The sequence below is a fragment of the Triticum urartu genome, chromosome 7A (genome assembly GCF_056163025.1).
Source record: "Triticum urartu cultivar PI428250 chromosome 7A, HENAU_Tu73, whole genome shotgun sequence".
NCBI lineage: Eukaryota > Viridiplantae > Streptophyta > Magnoliopsida > Poales > Poaceae > Triticum > Triticum urartu.
Genome location: NC_141879.1, coordinates 738,946,530 through 738,968,117, shown reverse-complemented (window position 1 = coordinate 738,968,117; position 21,588 = coordinate 738,946,530).

The window sequence follows — 21,588 nt, the reverse complement described above, 5'->3', positions numbered from 1 at the left end:
GAGGAGCTGCGTGAATGATGGAGCTGCGTCATTGATGGATCGGCCGTCAGCAGGTCCTACCTGGTCGTGGGGTCGTCTCATCCTTTTTTTTTCGGGATGTCACCCTATACATACGTATGGGTCATACGGGTTATACGGGGCTTGGATATGGGCTACGGGGCTTGGATATGGGCAGCGGCGGGCCGGAGAAAAAAATAGATGGCGGGGGTCAAGAATACCCCTAGGAAATTGAGTTAGGGGGGTGCACCGGAGCAAGCCACGTTTGACAGATATACTTCAGTTTAATTGTAGTTATATGTTTTGATGGCTACTTATCGGCGCCAGATTATATGATACGTGTAACGCACATTATGGACTTCTTATAGCGAACATGCCCGTGCGTTGCAACACGAGAAGAAAAATCACCTCTCACACACACACACACACTCGATGATATCAGAAAATCCCTTGAACTCTTTCACAATGTCGTATGAGAAACAACAAGGTACGTTGTGTTGCCCAAAAACATAATTGTGGGGCGATTTTGAAAGTGTACTAAAGCAGTATGTAGTTTACATAAAACTCATATCAGCAGTTTAGTGTACATCATCGTATATGAGTTGGTTATTGTGCGCTGGATGAAATGAAGAGGACGATTATGTGCCTGTTGTAATCTTTAGCATATGTTAGCTGGTAGGAATCAACATACCCTATGATGCCAATAATAGTTTTTGTGCGAGCATCAGACTATCGTATCTAGTAAATTTAAATGGATGGGAAACCTATACAATAGGCATTTTCAAAATACCCATATAAAGAAAAGTATCAATTAAGGATGCATCCTAAACATAATTTTGAAAATAATTAACATGCAAGATAATAAAATATTTGAAATCTACAGATTCTTCTAAGCGCTCACATGTGACATGTTACATTTAGAGTTAAGGTTTAGAAGATATGAATTTTAAAACATTACGCTGAACAACCTTACGCTGCTCCTTCCTTCCCTCCCATGATGGCGATCTCCAGACTTGATCCTAGAACCCTGAACAACCTTACGCTGCTCCTTCCTTCCCTCCCATGATGGCGATCTCCAGCGGCGCCTCCCTCGCGGGGCGTGCTTGCCCTTCTCTAAACATCACCTTCCGGAACCCTAAAAATCTGATCTCCCGTTCCAATTGTGCTTGACTTCGAGAAAGCCAATACTCTCATCTGGCAGACGCACTTCAACATCACCTTCCGCAATCTTGGCCTCACTGATCACATCAATGGCCTCGTCAACGTGGAGATGATTGTCGGTGACGTTGAGTGAGCAGATCGATTAAGTATCTTGTCCTGGCTCCACCACTCGGTCTCCAAGGACATCCTGAGATCATCATCCAGCCCGCAGACTCCGCCGAGCAAGCATTGACGCTGATCAACAACCTCTTCCTCAACAACTGGCTCCAGCTCCAAATCTTCGCCAAGTCCGAATTCTACAACCTTCAGCGGGGCTATCTCTCTGCAGTAGTGGCAGCAGGAATCACCTACTCATTGTATTATTTTTGTCATGAATACCAGCAATATACAGCAAATTGTAGCTACAGTACACACACGTCAACAGATCTTTGGTATTCATCTGGATACCAAGGACCCGCCCCTGCCTCTCTGTCATGGCGTTCCAGCCAGCTCGACTGCATGGCCGACGCGCTGCAGCGACCAAGAGATGCTCCTCGCCTTTATCAATGGGTTGAGCGATGAGTTCGACAATTGCTTCGCCGCTCTCACCATTTATCCGGCCGGCCTCACCTTCGCACGCACTCGCTCGGCTCCTCTCCAAGAAGACTGCCGCCTCTCTAAATGTTTTTCTCCAGCCGTCCGCGATGGCTCTTCTCGCCGGTGCCCCCTGCTCCCCTTGCCCCATGCTTGGCCCCTTAGCCCGCACAACGCCCTGCTGCTCCTGCACTAGCTGACACTCGCAACAATAGGAACCAGAAGAAGAACATCCCACTCCTCCGGCGCCCTTCATCAACCCTGGCGCTTACACCCTATTTAAACCTACTTAAAAACCGGTTCGCTACAGTGAAGCGGGCGTAACAATTTTCGGTTTGATACAGTACCATGCCGCTACAGTGCACCTCCCTCCACAGTGTTTCGCTAAATGGGCCTGCCGAGTCGGATCGCGCATGTGCGAAGGTGCAGCTGTTTGACACACGCAAGCGTCATATACAGGACCACACGTGTTAAACGGAACCCATCACGGCGACATCACACTACCCTTAAATAGTAGTGATGAAATAGAACAGATAGAAGATCCTCTACCAGCAGTAATATAATGCCAAACCGTATACAATCAGCTACACGTCCAAACAAAACAGCTGGAAGCACCTTTCAAAAGAAAAGAAAAAAACTGGAAGCATGTCACGATATGCAGGTGCCACTGGCAGGTATGACTTGGGCGTAGCGAGCTAGGCGAGAGATGAGCAATGCCGGCCAGTCTATCTCCATGGGCACGTCATCCATAGCCATGGGCGATAACGGGCCTGCCGCTTCTTCCCCCGCCCCAGTCAGTTTCATTGCTCTAGAGCAGGGCCAGTCTCCTCCAATGTCGTCACCTTGTTTCCAGGTTTCTTGGCAGAAGTGTTTTTCTCCGTGTTTAATGTAGTAGCAGAGTAACGAGACAGTCCCACCAACAGCGGCTAGACGATAACAGCCGGTTATAGGTAGAATCATCGGCGGTGGGAACAAGAGCTTTGTCAAGGTGAGGCGCCCGTTCTTGGCACTCACGTCAATGGTGGAAAACTGGAGATGACCAATGTTGTCATTGTAGGACATGGACGCATAGAGCCAGCTCACCACGCCGTCGCACACTACCGCGTCTTTCCAGTGCCGCCAGCAAAGATCGATTGCTCCCATGAAGCACTCCGTGTGCGTCGTCCAGCTCGGCTCGTCGGATGTGAGCGTGTGGAGATCGCACTGCAGATTCTCCTGGTCGTTGACGTTGCTGACAAGGCCCATGGCTAGCACCTTGAAGAAGCGGGTCGAGTGGTTCGAGGCGCCACAATCGTTGGCGGTCAGGATGGCGTAGCCGTAGCGGATGCGGCGGGCTGAAGACCTATTCTCCAGGGGTGGGAGCACGTCGCACGTGCCAGCGAGCACGTTGCACGCGGCTAGGAGGATGATGTCACTGCCGCAGGTGACCGGGGCCAGCCGCACCAGGAGGAAGCCCTCGCGGGTGGCGAGCGGCTTGGCGCCGTCTAAGAGGCCGGCCGCGCTGCCGCGGATGAATGAGGTGAGGGACCGGCGGCCCAAGCCAAACGTGGATCGTGCCGTGGGGATGAACACCGGCGGCTCGCACGGGTCGGCCCCGTCCCGGTCATCATTCTGATCCCCTGATTGGCACCGTTGCTGGGTGAAAAAGCCGATGAGGACGGACGGGTGGCTCGCGCCCTCTGCCCAGCGGAGGCAGAGGAACGAGGGGTCGGTGATGAGGTAGCACCACCGCTTGCACGCCGCGGCGCACCGGAACAGGGCGGCGATGTCCGTCATGGCCACGCGCGCCAGGACTTCGAGGAGCAGGTCGTCCGGGAAAATATTAGGAGGCGCCGGCGTGTCTTCCATCTTAGTTGTGTGTATGTATACGATCCAGATCAGGTTGGTCAGCGGGAAACGACTACACGAGCACGACGATCGATCGATCGATGGAGAGGTAGCACGTGCGTATATATGTACGCAGCATCCATATATATCTTCTCGTCTCGGACTCGTTTTCTTCTCCTTCTCCGGCTCGGACTCGATCATCTTATATGCAAGCATGGGTTGTTAGCTCTCTACCTGCGTACGAAACCATCAGAGATCCAACGCTTGTTATTCTATATCTTGGCACCCATGCCCGGATTGCCAGATTGCGTCCTAGATCTTCCCGAGACTATGTACATGCAATGCCTTTTTTTGAAGTATCTTTCTGTATACTCATTAGAGGCTCAGAATTACAGGAATATAAACTACTCCGACTCCGAGTCAAAGCATGAGCTTCCGAGTTCGCTGATCAATTTTCGTAGAGGATGTCCACGCTCTAAAAGACTTTCAGCTTGTCTGTTATTGCATGCACCACATGCGCGTACACTCCCATAGATTCTTCTTTCAGACTGTCAACAACCTCCTGGCAATCACATGCAATAATTTTTTCTGGACAAGGATGTTTTCTTCTAAGTTAATAGTTTCATTACACTATTGCTTCTAGAATCTCAGGTTCAGTTCTGCCGTCGAACATGATTGCCAAGGCACCCATGGATCGAGAACGGCAATAGTTGAAAAAAAAATTACACGAACTTGAAAAAACTATGCAAATAAAGTTAATGGATTTGAAACAAATACATCACTGGTAGAAAAAGGGTCTATAGATTAGTACTGACCCTTTAGTCCCGGTTCAAGAACCGGGACTAAAGGCCCTCCACGTGGCCGGTCCACCTTTAGTCTCGGTTGGTAACACCAAGCGGTACTAAAGGAAATTTTCTGATTTTTTTTGAAATTTTTTTTGCATTTTTTTTGAATTTTTTTATTTTCAAATTTCTGAATTATTTTAACCTCTAATCTCTAATCACCCCTCATCATTGCTCAATTTAATCTCTAATCACCCCTCATCATTCCAAATCATCTAACTTCCCGGACGGTCACCCATCCTCCACTCCCCCAGCCTGAGCACGCTTAACTTCCGGGTTCTATTCTCCCTCGTTTCCAAGTCCGCACTCATTGTTTTCCTGACAATAGTAAGATGTCAATCCTATTAACCCTCAGGAGTTTAGCTTGAGTATGAAGTCACACATTTCACTGTTTGAGTTTGAAACTATTGTTCTAAAAAACAATAATTTTTTAGTAACACTAATTTTTTTTGAATAAGTAGTTTGACCATAATTTGACCAGATTTGACCAAAATTCAAAAAAGCTGAAATAATTATTTAATAACACTAATATTATTGAATAATTATTTAGTAACACTAATACTTCTTGAATAAGTAGTTTGACCATAGTTTGACCAGATTTAATGAAAATTTAAAAAAACTGAAATTTGAGCATAACTTTTTTTCCTTTTGGAATTTGAGGATTCTACAAATTTGCAAACAGGCCGTAGGCGGTCTCCATCGGATGTAACTTTTCGAGTAGATGATTTTTCATATAAAAAACTTTTTAATCCGAGTTCGTATGCAAAAGTTATGCCCATTTTACAAATTCCAGAGAGATTTTGTAAATAAAGTCGAAATTCATATTTGTAAATTTTCCCAACAACTAGACCACATATCACATGGGAAACTTATTTTATTTTATTTTATTGACATTTCCATCATTTTCTTTTGTTTTTTTCTAAAACTGAAAAGGCGGTCCACAAGGGGGGGGGGAGTTTGAAAATGGGACCTTTAGTACCGGTTCGTGCCATGAACCGGTACTAATGCCTGAAAGCCCATTAGTCCCGGTTGGTGGCACCATCGCACCCTTTAGTCCCTGTTCGGGGCACGAACCGGGACTAAAGGGCCCAGGTGAACCGGGACTAATGCCTTAGTCGCACGAACCGGGATAAATGCACCCATTGGTCCCGGTTCTGGACTGAACCGGGACTAATGGGCTTACCCGGCCTGGACCAAAGCCCCCTTTTCTACTAGTGCATGGATTTAAAAATATTCGTGAATTTCAAATAAGTTCATGGATTTGAAAAAAAATACGGATTTGAGTCAACACCAGTCAAAACCGTGGTCAGTCAGCACTAAAACTGGTCAAAACCGAGACCGTGGACGAACCTTGTCCGGTTTTAATAGTTGAGGGTACAAGTTGTCCGGTTACGGAGTTGAGGTACCAAATGTAGATTACACATAAAATTAAGTGACGAACTGATTCTTTAGGCGCCACTTTACAGTAATTGTTTCGATGAGCGTCTATCTACAGGTGAACCGTGATGGAAGTCCATCAACCTGGCTATGTGCTAAATGGTGTCGCCAAAATCCTGCTATAGTCTTTTTTTTTTTTGCAATTATCCTGCTATAGTCCATGGGCGGATAACATGATTAGCCGTGAGTTTATAGGCGGGAGGTTGGTCGGCGCGTAATAAATGGATTTCGTAGACCGAGTCAACCACACTCTCATCCAAGACGCCGTCAGGGGACAGACGTCCGTTAGCTCCATTGAGTACAAACGTCACCCCGTCGGACAGATTTAAACTAGCATGTACGCCGCGAGTACAGCTTGCTGACCACATCCCAACACGAGGCAACGGTTGTCGATTCCGTGACCAAGCGAGCCCGTCCGCGCCTATGAATATTCGCCCATGAATCTGCCTTCTCTGTCCCTTGCAGCAACGTCACCCCTATTCTGGTTCTTCCCAAACGTTGCATTAACCTTGAGTTTGTTAGTCCCCGACGGCGGAGGTATCTGGCTACTTACACATGCACCAGTTGTACTTGATACGTTCCGTTTCTTGATCATCTCGGTGCTTTCCAGTTGCCCTATAAAGTTTTCGAACAAGTACATGAACAGAAAGTGGTGACGGGTAAATCTCATCATGGATGTATGTCCTTCTTGCATGCCACAACACCCATAGAGTAATAACTAAACTCATGACCCGATCATTGTGTTGCAATGTTTCGATCGTGGATGATATGAAGTCCTTGGCATTATGATAGGATGCATTTGATATATGTTCGACCAGAATATCATCAGATACTGCCCATACGCATGTTATGTCGCTAGATTGCATTCAACCAGGGAGTTAATGGCACCATAAGTCTTGGGCTCCACAGAAAGAGCACACTCACCCGGTGGCATATTGCAGTGATGGCTGATGTTCGTCTTAGGCAGCGACCTTGTGCTAACTTCCACAGGAAGTGTTCTCTTCGGTGGGACCTGAAGCTGCCACAAAACTTCCATTGCAACATTTGTTGCATAGCATATGATGCAGATCATGCCATATCGAGCCAGGCTTCCCTCTTATTCCTCATTTCTGCGCACATCTTGTAATCTAACCAAATGGAGATGATCCTACGGCGCTCATATTGCCAGGCCCAGAAATTCAGCAGCGACCTCGCGCTTATAGGAACACTTCGAAAGTTTTTTTTTTTTAGAAAAGGAGGATGACCCCCGGCCTCTGCATCTGGGAGATGCATACGACCACTTTATTGATTATTCCCGAGGAGCTTACAAAGTGTTACAACAATAAGCCTGAATCCACCATCTAGGCAACATATGCCGCTACTCCTATCCATATGATGAAGGGGTGCTAACTGGGCCACTACCCAGACCACTCATCTAATCCTAACATCGAAAGCCGGAATCCCCAGCCTAGCCACATACCGGGTCTGGGGCATAAACCGGTCTGACGCACTCACAGGTGTCGTCTCCACCATCTTCCACTGGTCCATCTCCAAGCAGATTGAGGTGCCAACCTTGGCAGACTCCTCCGCCATCAACGCCACCATGACGCCAAATGACGACCACCATCTACGCTAGAACATCTCCAAGCAAACAAGAAAACAAGGAAAGCCCAAAAGATACAAGGGGGCACTCTGAACTTACAACACATCGGAGAGCTAGTTACAAGACTACTAGCATAAACCGATGACCGCAACCCTCAGGCGCCAAAGACACAGGAGGTATGCCGCTGGGACAAACACCAAGCCGGCCACACCATCACGCGCCAAGAACGTCTAAAGGCTGCAGGAAAGCCGCCGAGCAACAACAGAGAGGCGGACAGCGGGACATCGAGAGGCACTGCATCTGCTGCCGGCCAAAAACCCCACCTTCAACAGCCCTACGCCCGAAACCACACTCCCCAGACAACGCCTCCATGGAGGGAACGACACACACGGTGCCGCCGCTGCCCAATCCTGCCGGATTTTGGGTTTTCACCGGGGAGAGGGAATGGAGGTGGGGAGAAGGAGACCACGACATCGCCTCCAAGAAAGAAACGTTGCCCAAGGCCGACGTCGATGCCGGGCCGAACCAGTAGGCCAGGGGTTTCCCCCGGTCCCGATCTGCAACACCAGCCCCAAACTCCACCGGATCCAGCGACCAGCCACGGGAAACCAAGCGCAGAGGGGGAGGAAGCGAATTGGGGACGGCAAACCTCCAGATCTGGCGAGGAAGAGGAGGCCTCCACGCTGTAGCCACCGGCCGCCGACGCCCCACCGCCCCCGCAGTCGAGGACGCCGGCCAGAGCCCTCCGCGAGCGCCGTTCAGGGCAAGAACGGCGACGCCATGCCGGCAGGGGCCGCCGCCCCTGGGATCCAAATCCTCCGCTGCAGGAGCGACGAGGGCCTCGCCGCCACCGTCACTGGCGGCCGCGCGGGCTTGCCCGGCGACCACCTCAGGTGGCGACGAGGAGGGAGAGGAGGGGTGGGGGAGGCGGCGCTCGGGAACCCTAGCCGCTGCCCGAGTCGCCCGGTCAGGCGACACGGGGGCCGAGAGACCTCGTCTAGAAAAATCAACACTTCAGAAGATACATGTCCCTCGTTTCATCACCAGAGTAAAGAAAACCGTTGACTAGAAAATTGAGCTAGCTTCTCTTGGTCCAATGATATGGAACAACTGGCTATAAGCGCAAGTTAGTTTCTCTAAGCATGAGTATGCTATCAAAATTAAGAAAACTTGACTACCAACGGAGCTAGTTTCTCTTCATCTCACTGCTTGAGTTAAGAAAATCACGAATGGGAACCCGTGCATCTTCTCTAATACTCCCTCCGGTCCTTTTTACTCTGCATATAAGAATTGTCTGAAGTCAAACTTCGTAAAATTTGAACATGTTTATATGAAAATATATCAACATCTATAATGCTAAAGTTATACAATATAAAGATTTGAGCCATGGCACATCTAATGATAATGATCAGTTTAGTACGCCAAATTTTTGGTTCCTTTCCTTTCTTTCTTTTTGCTTTTAGGTTTTTCCTTTCTGTTTCTATTTTATTCTCATTAATTTCATTCTAGTATATATATATATCTTACTTTTTCTATTTTCTTATAGTTCATTCTGAGGAAAGAAGGAGCAACCCAGAATGTCATGAAGACACCAATAACAGTGCTACCATGACGGGCTCAAGCAAGATTTCCATGAAATCCCGCACCCCATTCATGTGTGAGATGCAGCCTCATGTTGTTTGCTTCTGCTGCCAGACCCGCCGAACAACCCATGTTGAGCGCTATGGGACGAGTGCAAGGAAGAATGCCCCGCCCACGAGTTGCGATGTCAAGTGGCAATCCTATAATTCACCGGTGGAACTAAATGAACCAAGTTAGGAAACTTGCAAATAAGAAAGAATATGAAGAATAGTGAAAACATTTTTTTATGTAGAAAAACCCGATAGCCAATCGCAAGACAGGGAGCCATGCCTCCCCACTTAATCTCATACTTTTGTGTGTGTGTGTCTATATATATATATATATATATATATATATATATATATATATATATATATATATATATATATATATGCTTGTTTTATGCTTTCAATCTGTCAGACTTAAAGGAAAACACATGTATTAGTGTGATTTGACCCCTGCTATCAAAAGTTTGACTCAGGTTGTTTTCCTCATCTTTTATTCCTGGCCCGGCCACTTCCCATGGATGGAAATCGTGGGCACTTAACAGTCACTCGCAATCAATTGTCGATGTTTGTCAATATACAATATATTTATGAGAGTGGTTGTTCGTAGGACAGGCTACACGGCATCCTTTTACAAGCTGCACCCAGGTGCATGTGGATGTGCGCAGAACACGCTTAATCATCTGGCACTTTTACTGTTCACGCTTCAACTGTGTCTCTCAGCTCTGGACATGCATGCAGTACAGTCTCCCTCTACTCACGTTTTTCTCTGTCACACATGCATGCACAAAGCTCTGTCTCCTCATGTCCTCTCATATCAAAAGAGTCTGACATGCATGCTCAACACAATCTCTCTCTTCTCATGTTTTCTCTCTTTGGAAGCAATCTCACATGCATGCACGAAGCGTGCGCTCTCTTTTTCCTCACTCTCTTTTGAAGAAACAAACATGCATAGCTAAGTCCGGGCCATTTTTAGTAGAGAATAGGAATCTGTAGAATTAGAGAGCATTAAAAATACGGTCTATACCCTTTTTTTCTTCTTAAAAAGTAAAGAGTACAGATGTCCTGAATAGAAGAATCAAGAATAGGAAGATTTTTTATTTCTTTAATCAGTGCATTGGAGGGGGAGATCAGCGTTGGGCATTGAACAGTGCCACAAGATTTTTAAATAGGCTGAAAGATTCTACGGCTATCGCCAACAACGTTACGAGAGAACAGTGACATCGGCTGCCAGTGAACAGTGGACCATATGGACTAGCATGCAGGACAGAAACGACATGACATCTCCTACTAATCATCTGCAAACACATGGCACAGAGACTGATGAGCTGTACATATCAAGAGACAAACTGACGGTCTAGATAGTTGGTACCATGTAGCTCGGCCTATGCAAGAACTTTGCCTATATTTATATCAATAAAACACCTATATAAGTTTGTCATTTTTTTGTTTTTATTTTGATGATCCTCTACAATCAGCTACACGTCCGAACAACAACGGGTACCATGTATGACTTACGCGTAGCGAGCTAGGCGAGACATGAATAGTGCCGGCCAGTCTATCTCCATGGGCACGCCTTCCGTAACCATGCCCGAGAACTGCTGGTCTGCCGCTTCCACAAAAGTAAGAGACTGGTCCGTTGCTTTCTCGTAGTTCAATTGCAGCCTCGAGTTGACGATGAGTGTCCCGCTCTTCTCTCCGGACCACAAGCTGCGCACCGGATAGATACTGTACTGTTGGGGTGGTTTTAGCTTCATTGCCCTAGTGCGGACGTGTGTACCGTCATCTCCTTGAGCCCAGGTTTCTACGTAGTCGTAGATGCCTTCTATATGACCTCCTGTAACGTGGAAGCAGAACAACAAGACCTTCCCGTCGACTGTGGCTAGATATGTGGGCGAAGGTAGAATCCTCGTCGGCGGGAATGAGAGCTTTGTTAAGGCGAGGCGCCTGCTCTCGGCGCTCACATCAATGGTGGAAAGCTGGGACCTGCCATTGTAATCTATGTAGAGAATCAGCAAAACAAAGGAGGACCGCGAGGATGCCACCTGCGCTCTGCGCTATCCCCTCCGCGTACCACCGCCACCGCCACCGCCAGCCACCGCACCACACCGCCCACCGCAACCGCCCACCGCAGCCACCACTGCCGACCTCCCCGCAGCTTCCTCGTACGAGGTGCTCCCCCTCAGCCCCGCCGTATGGCCCGAGAGAGGACACTCCGAGACCTCGAGGAAGAGATAGTGGCGGAAGGAATGGTGCGAGCGCGCATGGCGCGGTCGATGCGGATCCCCTTTATTTCCTTTGGGTAGTTCTCAAGCCCTTCCCGGAATTGGGAGTGACCACACACCACTACTATGGGATTCTGGGTTGAGTAGGCCCCCAAAACCCACCAGTTTCAAATTTGAAAAATGGTGGCTGCTGAAAGCAGAATTTAAAGATTTAGTGATTAAGAACTGGACAGCTCCTGTCAAGAAAAAAATAGCTATAGATATATGGCAGGAGAAAGCCAGGAGGTTTAGGAGGTTTGCTAGAGGCTGGAGCATCAATATAGAAGCTGATATTAGAAAACACAAAGCCCTCCTCACTCAAGAATTTGATTCCTTAGATGTTAAGGCTGAAACAGAGCGGTTATCTGACTCTGAGAGTAATAGGATGAAAATAGTGATGCAAGAGCTTCATCATATTTGGCTAAAAGAGGAAGTGAAAGCCAGGCAAAGATCTAGAGATAGAGACATCTTAGAAGGAGATAGGAATACTAAATACTTCTAGGTTGTTGCCAATCAAAGGAGTAGGAGAACACAGATTCATGTCCTTGAGGGCCCAAATGGCGCTGTCACAGAGACCAAGGACATGCTAGATGTTGCCTCCTCCTTCTACAAAGACCTCTTTAAAAAAGAGAGTAGAAATGGGTTTAGACTGAGAGAGGACTTCTTCTCGGAAGGAGAGAAAGTTAAATTAGAGGACAATAGTTTCCTTCAAAACCCTTTCACTGAAGAGGAGGTGAAAGAAGCCATCTTTGGTTCCTATTCTGATGGGGCCCCAGGCCCTGATGGGCTTTCTTTTCTCTTCTTACAACAATTTTGGGAGGTGATTAAACAAGATATCATGGCCCTCTTCAAAGACTTTTATGAGGGGAGCCTAGACATTTACAGACTTAATTTTGCTATGGTTACTCTAGTTCCTAAAGAACAAGATGCTTCTAGCATGAAGAAGTTCAGACCCATTTGTTTGCTTAACTGCATTTTCAAGGTCTTTACCAAGGTCTTGACTAATAGATTAGCTAGGTTAATGAATTTCCTTACTGCTAGTAACCAATCTGCCTTTATTAAAGGCAGGTACATTTTAGAAAGTGTGGTGACAGCACATGAGGTGCTGCACTCCACAGTGCACTCTGGCAATTCTGGACTAGTGATCAAACTAGACTATGAAAAAGCCTTTGACAAGGTGAATCTTGACTTTCTTTATGAGATTCTAGAAAAAAGAGGCTTTGGCACAAAATGGATCACATGGGTCAAGCAGATCACCCAGATGGGATCCATTGGAGTGAAGATCAATGGAGTAGAAGGAGATTTCTTCACTACTGGCAAGGGCCTTAGACAAGGGGACCCCTTCTCCCCACTTCTTTTTAACCTTGTGATAGATGTTTTGACCAGGATGCTGGCCAAAGCAACTTCCCATAATTTAGTGAAAGGCTTATGCTCTAATCTCATACCTGGAGGGGTCATCTGCCTTCAATATGCAGATGACACCATCCTCTTTCTAGAAAATTCTGTAGATAAGGTTACTAATCTCAAACAGGTTTTAACTTGTTTTGAGAATGTTTCTGGTATGAGGATCAACTACTCCAAAAGTGAGATTATCCCCCTTGGGCTCACTGACAGTGAAGTAGATTCTTTCAAAAAAATTCTAGAGTGTACTGTAGGCACTTTCCCTATAAAATACCTAGGCATTCCCCTTCACTATGACAAGCTAAGGAGGGAAGACATCCAGCCCCTTATTGACAAGATCCTCAAAAGGATGGCTGGATGGAGAGGGAAGCTTCTCTCTTATGCTGCCAGAGTAGTTTTGATCAAAGCCTGTCTTGCTAGCATCCCAGTCTACCTGCTCTCATTCTTCAAATTCCCCAAATGGGCTCTGGACCTGATCAACAGCCAGCTTGCCCACTGTCTTTGGAGTGACTTTGAGGGTGATAGAAAGCTTCATCTTGCAAACTGGCATTTGGTTTGCATGAAAAAAGAGTATGGAGGGATGGGTATCCCTAACATCAAGGATGTCAACCTGTGCCTACTTGGTAATTGGGTTAAAAGATATATCCAAGATGAGGACAAGATCTGGAGACAGATAGTAGACTCCAAGTATATTAAGAAAAAACCAAACATTTTTGCATCCAACCCACAGAACGCCTCCAAATTCTGGCAAGGAGTAATGTGAGCTGCAAAAGCCCTGAAGTTTGGATATAGGTGGAAAATAGGTAATGGTAAGAAGATTAGATTTTGGGAAGACATTTGGTTTGGCACCTCACCTCTGTCAGTGCAATTATGGCCCCTGTACACTATCTGTCACCAACAGGGTGCTACTGTTGCAGAGATTTGGGATGGGATTGATATCAAATTGACTTTTAGGAGGGTTTTCTCAGATGTCATGATGGAGAGTTGGTACTGCCTTGAGCAGATCATCAAGGGCACTGTGCTGTCTGATGATGAAGATTCTCTAATCTGGCAATATGAGAGTAAAGGAGTCTACTCTACTAGCTCTCTCTACAATATTATTAATTTTAGAGGAGTGCAACCTGTGTATATTCCTTCTGTGTGGTTTATAGCAGTCCCTCCCAGAGTGCAAGTGTTTTTGTGGCTCTTGTCTCATAACAAGCTAATGACTAAAGATAACTTGTTAAAAAGAGGTATCAGTAAACCACCTGAATGTATGTTTTGTAAGGAACATGAGTCAATAGACCACCTGTTCTTTGGATGTGTGGTTGCCAAACAGATCTGGGCTGAAATGTCCAAGATCCTTTCCCATGATATAGGCAAAGACTACATGTCTATTGCTAGATTTTGGCCAGCTCATAAACATAAAATGGTCTTGAACTCGGTTTGTGCCTGTGTTATATGGTGCATCTGGAAGTTCAGAAATTCCATGATCTTTAATAATGTGATGTGGTCTGATCTTAAACAGGTTTGGTGGAAGATCCATTGGACTCTCAAGAAGTGGATGATCTTGTTCAAAGAAACAGGTCTAGAAGAGCTGAAGCTGGTGTCACAGAAAGTGGCAATGATCCTCACCTCTCCTTTCCTACTGACCACAGGGTGAATGATGGCAATGATACTGCAGGTATCTTAAGCCTAGATTCACTCTCAAAAATGTCGTTGGGAAATGGGGGAGGGGGCGCAGGTCTACAGCCTACTGTGCATTACACACCTCCTAACAGCCCTGATAAGAACTGCAAGCACGCATTGCTGCTGAGCCCTGCCACTCCGCTGGAGCTGCCGCTGACCCCAGTACAAACCTTCAAGAGAATCAAGTGGGGGGGTGTGTACCAGGCGAGCCAGAAGAAAGCTGGAGCTGTACTGATGGGCGCATGAAAGAAGAATTGACTCTCTAAAAGAAAAAGGGGCGTCTTTAGTTCCAAAAGGAATATGAACACTTTAGTTCCTGTGCTAGATTTTGAGTCTTGTAATAAGTTTTACTTTTTTCGAGCTCGTGAGCGCCCCAGCTCCCTTTTCTATTATTACAGATCAGGGAGGGGTAGCTCCTCAATTCCGTCCTTTGGAAAACCTTGATAGAAGGGTGTCTTTCATTGATGAGATCAACGGCTAAGATCTATTTTATACTCTTACCTCTCATGTGAAAAGAGGGGGTAAGAGGGACCATGTTAAAACTGCTCTTTTTCAATGGAAAAATGGTGGAGCTGGGGGGTGTTTTCTGCCCACCTGTTAGTCTAAAAATTGTAATCTATGTACGTGAAGAGCCAGCGTGCCACGCCGCCGCACACCACCGCCACCGCGTCTGGACAGTGCTGCCAGCCGATCCCAATGTCTTCGGTGAAGCACTCGCTGTGCGTCGTCCAGCTCGGTTCGTGGGATGTAAGCATGCGCAGGTCGCAATGCAGCTTGTTCCGGTCGTAGACGTTGATGCTCATGGCTAGCACCTTGAAGAGGCCGCTCGAGGAGCCACAGTCCTCGCCGGTCACCACGGCGTAGTTCATGTTGACCGACGACATGTTCTCCAGTGGGGGGAGAGCGTGGCAGGTGCCAGAGAAAGGATTGCACACGGCCAGGCGGATGCTCTCGACACGGCCGTAGGTGACCTGGCCCAGGCGCAACAGGAGGAAGCACCCGCGGGCTGCGAGCGGCTTTGCGCCGTCCAAAAGGCCGGCCGCGGCACCACGGACCAAGGAGGTGAGGAACCAGCGGCGGGGGCCGAGCACGGACTGCGGTACAGGGACGAACACCGGCGGCACGCACGTGTCAGAAAAGTCCTTGTACCTGGAGTCCTGATTTCCTACCGCGCACCGTTGCATGGTGAAGAAGCCGATGAGGGCAGACGTGTGGCTCGCGCCCTCTGGCCAGGGGTGGCGGAGGAAGGAGCGGTCGGCGACAAGGCCGCACCACCGCTTGCATGCCGTGGCGCACCGGAACAGCGCGGCGACATCCGCCATGGCCACGCGTGCCAGGACCTCGAGTAGCAGGTCGTCCGGGAGCAATGGCACATCGTCCACCATGGTCTCCATCTTCTTTAACTGGGAGTATGTATGCGATCTCCTCCGGGTAGTGCGAGCGATCGGCCGATGGAGAGGTAGTTACCTGTGCGTATATATATGTACACAGCATCGTGTCAAAGAAGATAAGGATGGACTCCATATCGCATGCGTTTCTCCCTAGCAATCCTATCTCTCACGATTAGAACTTTGTATAGATTCTGTAGCTAGCTTGTTTAAACCGTGATCAGATCTACAGATTAGTTCAGATGTACTTGGGTATATACACCACTCATGCAATGGAGTACAATGCGCTGAGAAATTCCCAAAGTATCAGTTTTGACTTGATCCTAGAACCCTAAACAACCTTACGCTGCTACTTCCTTCCCTCCCACCATGGCGATCAACAGCGGGGCCTCCCTCTCGATGCGTGCTTGACTTCTCTAAACATCACCATCCGGAACCCTAAACATCTGATCTCATGTTCCAATTGTGCTTGACTTCGGGAAAGCCAATTTTCTCATCTGGCAGACGCACTTCAAGATCAACTTCTACAGAGTGAATTGCAGAAAACATCGACATTGAAGGCTAGGTTTGCAGAAACCACAATTCTACAGTTTTGTGCCAAAAACCACTAATTCTGAGGCTAATTTTTTTGCAGAAAACACTAGTTGGCGGCTTTGGCCCATTTGATGACGATTATGACAGGTGGGAGCCGCAAAAGCTGACGTGGCGTAACGGTTGACATTTGACAGTGTTAGACGGGGATTTACAAAACAGTCCCTGGAATTTCACATAGACACCCTCATTCAAAAAGGGAAAAAGCAATCAGCCCCCCACCCCGTCCTGCCTCCTCGTCCGTCCTCCACGGAGGTGGCAGCGGCGCGTGCTCGCGGCCAGCGCCAGCATCCGGAGTCCCCATCCTCGACGATGATGTTTTCTTGCGGAGGAACGACGCCAGAGGGGTGCCTTGCTGGGGTCCTCGCGCGGAAGGGGTTGGGAAGACGGCGAGCTTGAGGTTGCTGCCAGGGCCCAAACCCGTCCGCGCCGATGGGAATGGAGATGGAGGCGGAGGGGAGCGGCGCGGAGGAGAACGTGGGGGGCGGCTGGGGCCTGAAGCTGGCCGGAGAGGAGGGGGGCGGAGTGGAGGAGGGCCGCGCGGGGACGCTGGCGGCGGTGGTGGGGGCGGCCGTCGAGGGGCGGCGACATGCGCAGGCCTGCCGGCGGCGGGGAGGGAGGAGCTGCGGCCTGCGCAGGCCTGCCGGCAGCAGGGCCAGCTGCGGCGGCCACTACAAGAAATCTGTTAATCCATGACAGATTTCGCATGACGTTTTCGAAATCTGTCATGAATGGCCCGGTAGAGCCCCGCAAGCCCGCTAAAGCCCGCCAAAGCCCGCCTAACCATTCACGTATAAAAAACGCAAACCCTAAGTGCCTCTCCTCTCTCTGTCTCTCCCTTCGTCGTAGCCCCCCTCCCGATTCCCCATCTCCTCACACACATCGCCTTCACCCACCACCACATCGCCTCCTCCCACTGCTCGTCGCCAGCCCTTTCCCTCCTCTCACCTCGCTGCTCCGGCAGCTGCTAGATCCGCCACAACCCCCACCAATCCATCTCTCGCGCGACCCATCTCTCCCTCTCCTGTGAATCATCGCGCCGCCACCAAGATCCGATGATTCCGGCGATGTCCGCCACTGTGCAGCACACTCGCGAGCTCGTCTCCGACCCCTCCGCCCTCCAGCCCGACTGGATCCGCCGCTCCCAGCCCCTGCGCTCGCACTCAACCCCTAGCCAATGTCTACGGTTTCAGCTACGACGGCGTGTCTGTCACTGGCGTGTCTCCAACAGCACCACTTTGTTGTGCGTCGCGCCCCCTCGCGCCTCTCCTCCTCCCGCTAGCTCAATGCGCTCGACTGCGATGGGCTGGACGGCGGCGACCCCGACCCCCTCTTCCGCGTCTCCAGCTCAGCGGTGCGTCCTGTGGCAACATCCTCTGTCAAGCGAGATGGTATTCATCTTGATTTTGTATCTTTCCTCTCAAGAATTGATGATTTAATATTTACAAACATTAATCCCTCTGTTATAGAATTTATAGTCTAGCAGCAAGTTAGGTTCATAATCAGTAAACTGTTTGATGCTTTCTGGATTTGATTAAACTGACTCTTGCAATCAGGTAGCTGTAGTTTTATTTGACTGTACTTTTTTAGTTGTATTCTGTGAAAGTAAACTCCAGAGTGCAAAATTGTATTTATTGTGCATTTTTGTATCTTTTCAGAACCAAAAGAGATGAATTGAACCTCTTCTAGCTCGTAATAAAAGGCAATGTGCAAAACTGTATATGTTGTACATTTTTGTATCTTTCCAGAACAAAAAGAGATGGAGAATTGAACCTCTTCTTACTGCCTAATAAAAGGGGGTGTATTACTAGTTCAATCACTTCCAGAATGCTTCTGGATATATCAGGAAAAGCGAGTTATCCACTTCATGAATTACTGGATGTTGCTTTACATTCTACAATAGCCTCCTTTTTGTCTTTTTTGTATTGTGTACTCAGTGTTCCTTGTCTGGCATATTTCTCTACTACTGTAAAGTGTATATATTAATGCAGTATTATTATGCTTGTTATGATATCTTAAGCATTGTTCCTGGCTCAGGTCTCCACTTGGGCAGTGACGAAGGTTGATGATTACGACTGAATCAGTCCACTGGTAGAATTAAATATAGTTGAAGAACTATGATGCAGACAAAAGAACTTGGTGTGTCAATTCTTTAGGACCTCACACTACAGTACATAGTCAATCATAAGTACTCTATATTAGTTTAGATATACTTCCTTGAAATGTTATGTGAACCATTGTTGGTTGTATAGCTCTTCTGTTCATCATTACTTCCAGCTTGGCTATTTCTTGTCGTACTGGTAGTGATCAGATTGCTATAGCCCATTATATAAGTTCTAGGTTTGATTGATTTCCTCTACCAATTCTAAATATAATAATCAAAATTCGCATTTGTTTAATGGAGGATTTGTTATCAAAATCGAGAGTTAGTGGTTCAGGTTTATTAAATCATGTTAAGTGCAGTGTAACTTTGAAAGTGTCTCCACCTTGAACATTTCATTTATTCTTATTTTCTCTACCATTAATAGGTATTATTTATAATCTGCTTCATCAATTCTGAAATAATTGAATTTGATCAAGTTTATAAGTAAAAAAGAGGTCACTTAGCTGTTCTTTATACTATAGTATACCTATTATGTCGGTTCTCACACGTAGATAGTGTATTTGTTTACATAAGAAAAATGACACCAAGTTAGTTCATGATCATGGTTTAGGAAAAAAAAGGGTGTGCACTATGGTAAAAAGAAGTACAGTTTTGTTGCAAGTAGTTTTCCAGAAACAATAACTTATCTTGTTCCCCTATCCTTTTATTATTTGTCAACACCCCTCTGATCTTTGAGATGATAATTTTTCAAAGGTACCTACAGTTGCACAACAAGGTGGAGCTCCTCAGCGCTTTGGCATGGGTAAGCTCCTATGCCCTTCAGGCTGATTTGAACTATTTGGCACTAGGTTACTCATGATTAGTCGTCGATGTTGTGTTGCTGCAATGAAACAATATTGTTGATTAATGAAAGACAAGCAATCCTGGCATAACTCTTAAGTATATAGGCCTCATGAGTGAGGTTCAAACCACGCGAAATAAAAATGGTGGTTCAAATGATAATAACTACTATTTATGTTGTTGTAATCAGCTTGCCATTTTGTAACAGAAGCATATTGTCTGTTACAGGTTTACTTGGTGGTCAGGGCCAAAAAGGAAGATCGAGGTGTAGGCATGAACTTGATGATTAAGAGGGTCTGTACAATCTTGTATATTTGTTGATGTAATCTGGTGTAATTTAATCTTGTATATTTGTTGATGTAATCTGGTGTGATTATTAATCTTGTATATTTGTTGATGTAATTTGGTGTCATTATTACTAAGGGGCTATGATCTGATGTTGGATGTTTTATTGGCCACGTTTTATAAGGGCTTTACTTAGTGAAATAATTGAATAGAAATTTGAGAAATGCTTCAAATTATGGGCCTGTTCAATAGAAATTAATTGTGTTGTGAAAGCTTGTTTGATTATGTGTAATGGGTGGCGCTGTAACTGGTTGGATGGAAATCATGGTTGGATTAAAATAAATGTTCCAAACTATCACAACAAAAAAAGTGAATGCCACGTCACATCCATGTTGGTGCCATGTAGATGCCACGTCAAGCCTATTTTTGTACAACCTCGTCTAAATCCATGACGGACTAGTCTGTCATAAAGGACTGGGCCTAGGCGGGCCTAGGGACTGATCGGTGACGGCTAGGATCCGTCATGGTGGTGCAGTTGTCAAATTATGACGCGATATACATGACGGATTATAAATCCGTCACGGACAACCCTCCTTGACGGTTTTGCACTGTTTCATGACAGATTGTATCCGTCATGGATTAACAAGATTCTTGTAGTGGGCGGGGCGCCTCAGCACGCACTATGGGGGAGGGGAGTTGGCTGTATGTTTCTAAAGAATGGAGTTTTTTACAAAAAAGAAATATCAAACGCCGTCTAGTCTCAACCGTTACGTCACGTCAGCTTTTGCGGGCTCCACCTATCATAATCGGGGTTAAAAGGAGCCAACCGGTGATTAGTGTTTTCTGCAAAAAATTAGCCTCGAAATTAATGATTTTTGGCACAAAACCGTAGAATTGTGGTTTCTGCAAACCTAACCTTCAATGTCGATGTTCTCTGCAATTCACTCACTTCCACAAGCTTGGCCTCACTGATGACATCAATGACCTCGTCGAAGCCGAGATGATTGTCGATGGTGTTGAGTGAACGCAGATTGATTAAGTATCGTGTCCTGGCTCCACCCCGCGGTCTCCAAGGACAACCTGGAGATCATCATCCAGCTCGTAGACTCCGCCGAGCAAGCATGGACGCTGATCAACAACCTCTTCCTCGACAACTGTCTCCAGCTCCAAATCTTCGCCTGCCTTCAGCGGGGCTATTTCTTTGTACTAGTGGCAGCACGAATCACCTCCTTGATACTCGTTGTATTATTTTTGTCATGAATACCAGCAATATACAAAAAAATTATAGCTATAGTACACACATCAACAATTTTTTGGTATTCATCTGAATAACAACAACCCGTCCCTGCCTCTCTGTCACGGCGTTCCAGCTAGCTCGACTGCATGGCTGACGAGCTGCAGCGAGCAAGAGATGCGCCTGGCCTTTGTCAATGTGTTGATCGATGAGTTCGACCATTGCTTTGCCACTCTCACCATTAATCCTGCCGGCCTCATCCTCGCACGCACTCTTCTCCAAGAAGATCGCCGCCTCTCTAAATGCGTTCTCCAGCCGTCCACGATGGCTCTTCTCGCCGGTGCCCCCTGCTCCCCTTGCCCCATGCTTGGCCCCTTAGCCCGCACAGCGCCCTGCTGTTCCTGCACCATCCGACACTCCCAACAATAGGAACCAGAAGAAGAACCAGGTGCAGCCCGGAGGCGCTCTTGCCCAGGACATCCCACTCCGACGCCCTTCGTCAACCCTGGCACTTACCCCCTATTTAAAACTGGTTCGCTAGAGTGAAGCGGGTGTAACAGTTTTCGGTTTGAGACGGTACCACGCCGCTACAGTGCAGCTCCCTCCACTGTGTTTCACTAAATGGGCCTACCGAGTCGAATCGCGCATGTGCGAAGGTGCAGCCCGTTTGACGCACGCAGGCGTCACATACAGGACCATGCGGTTAAACCCATCACGTCCACATCACAGTCCCCTTTAATAGTAGTGACGAAATAAAATAGAATAAATA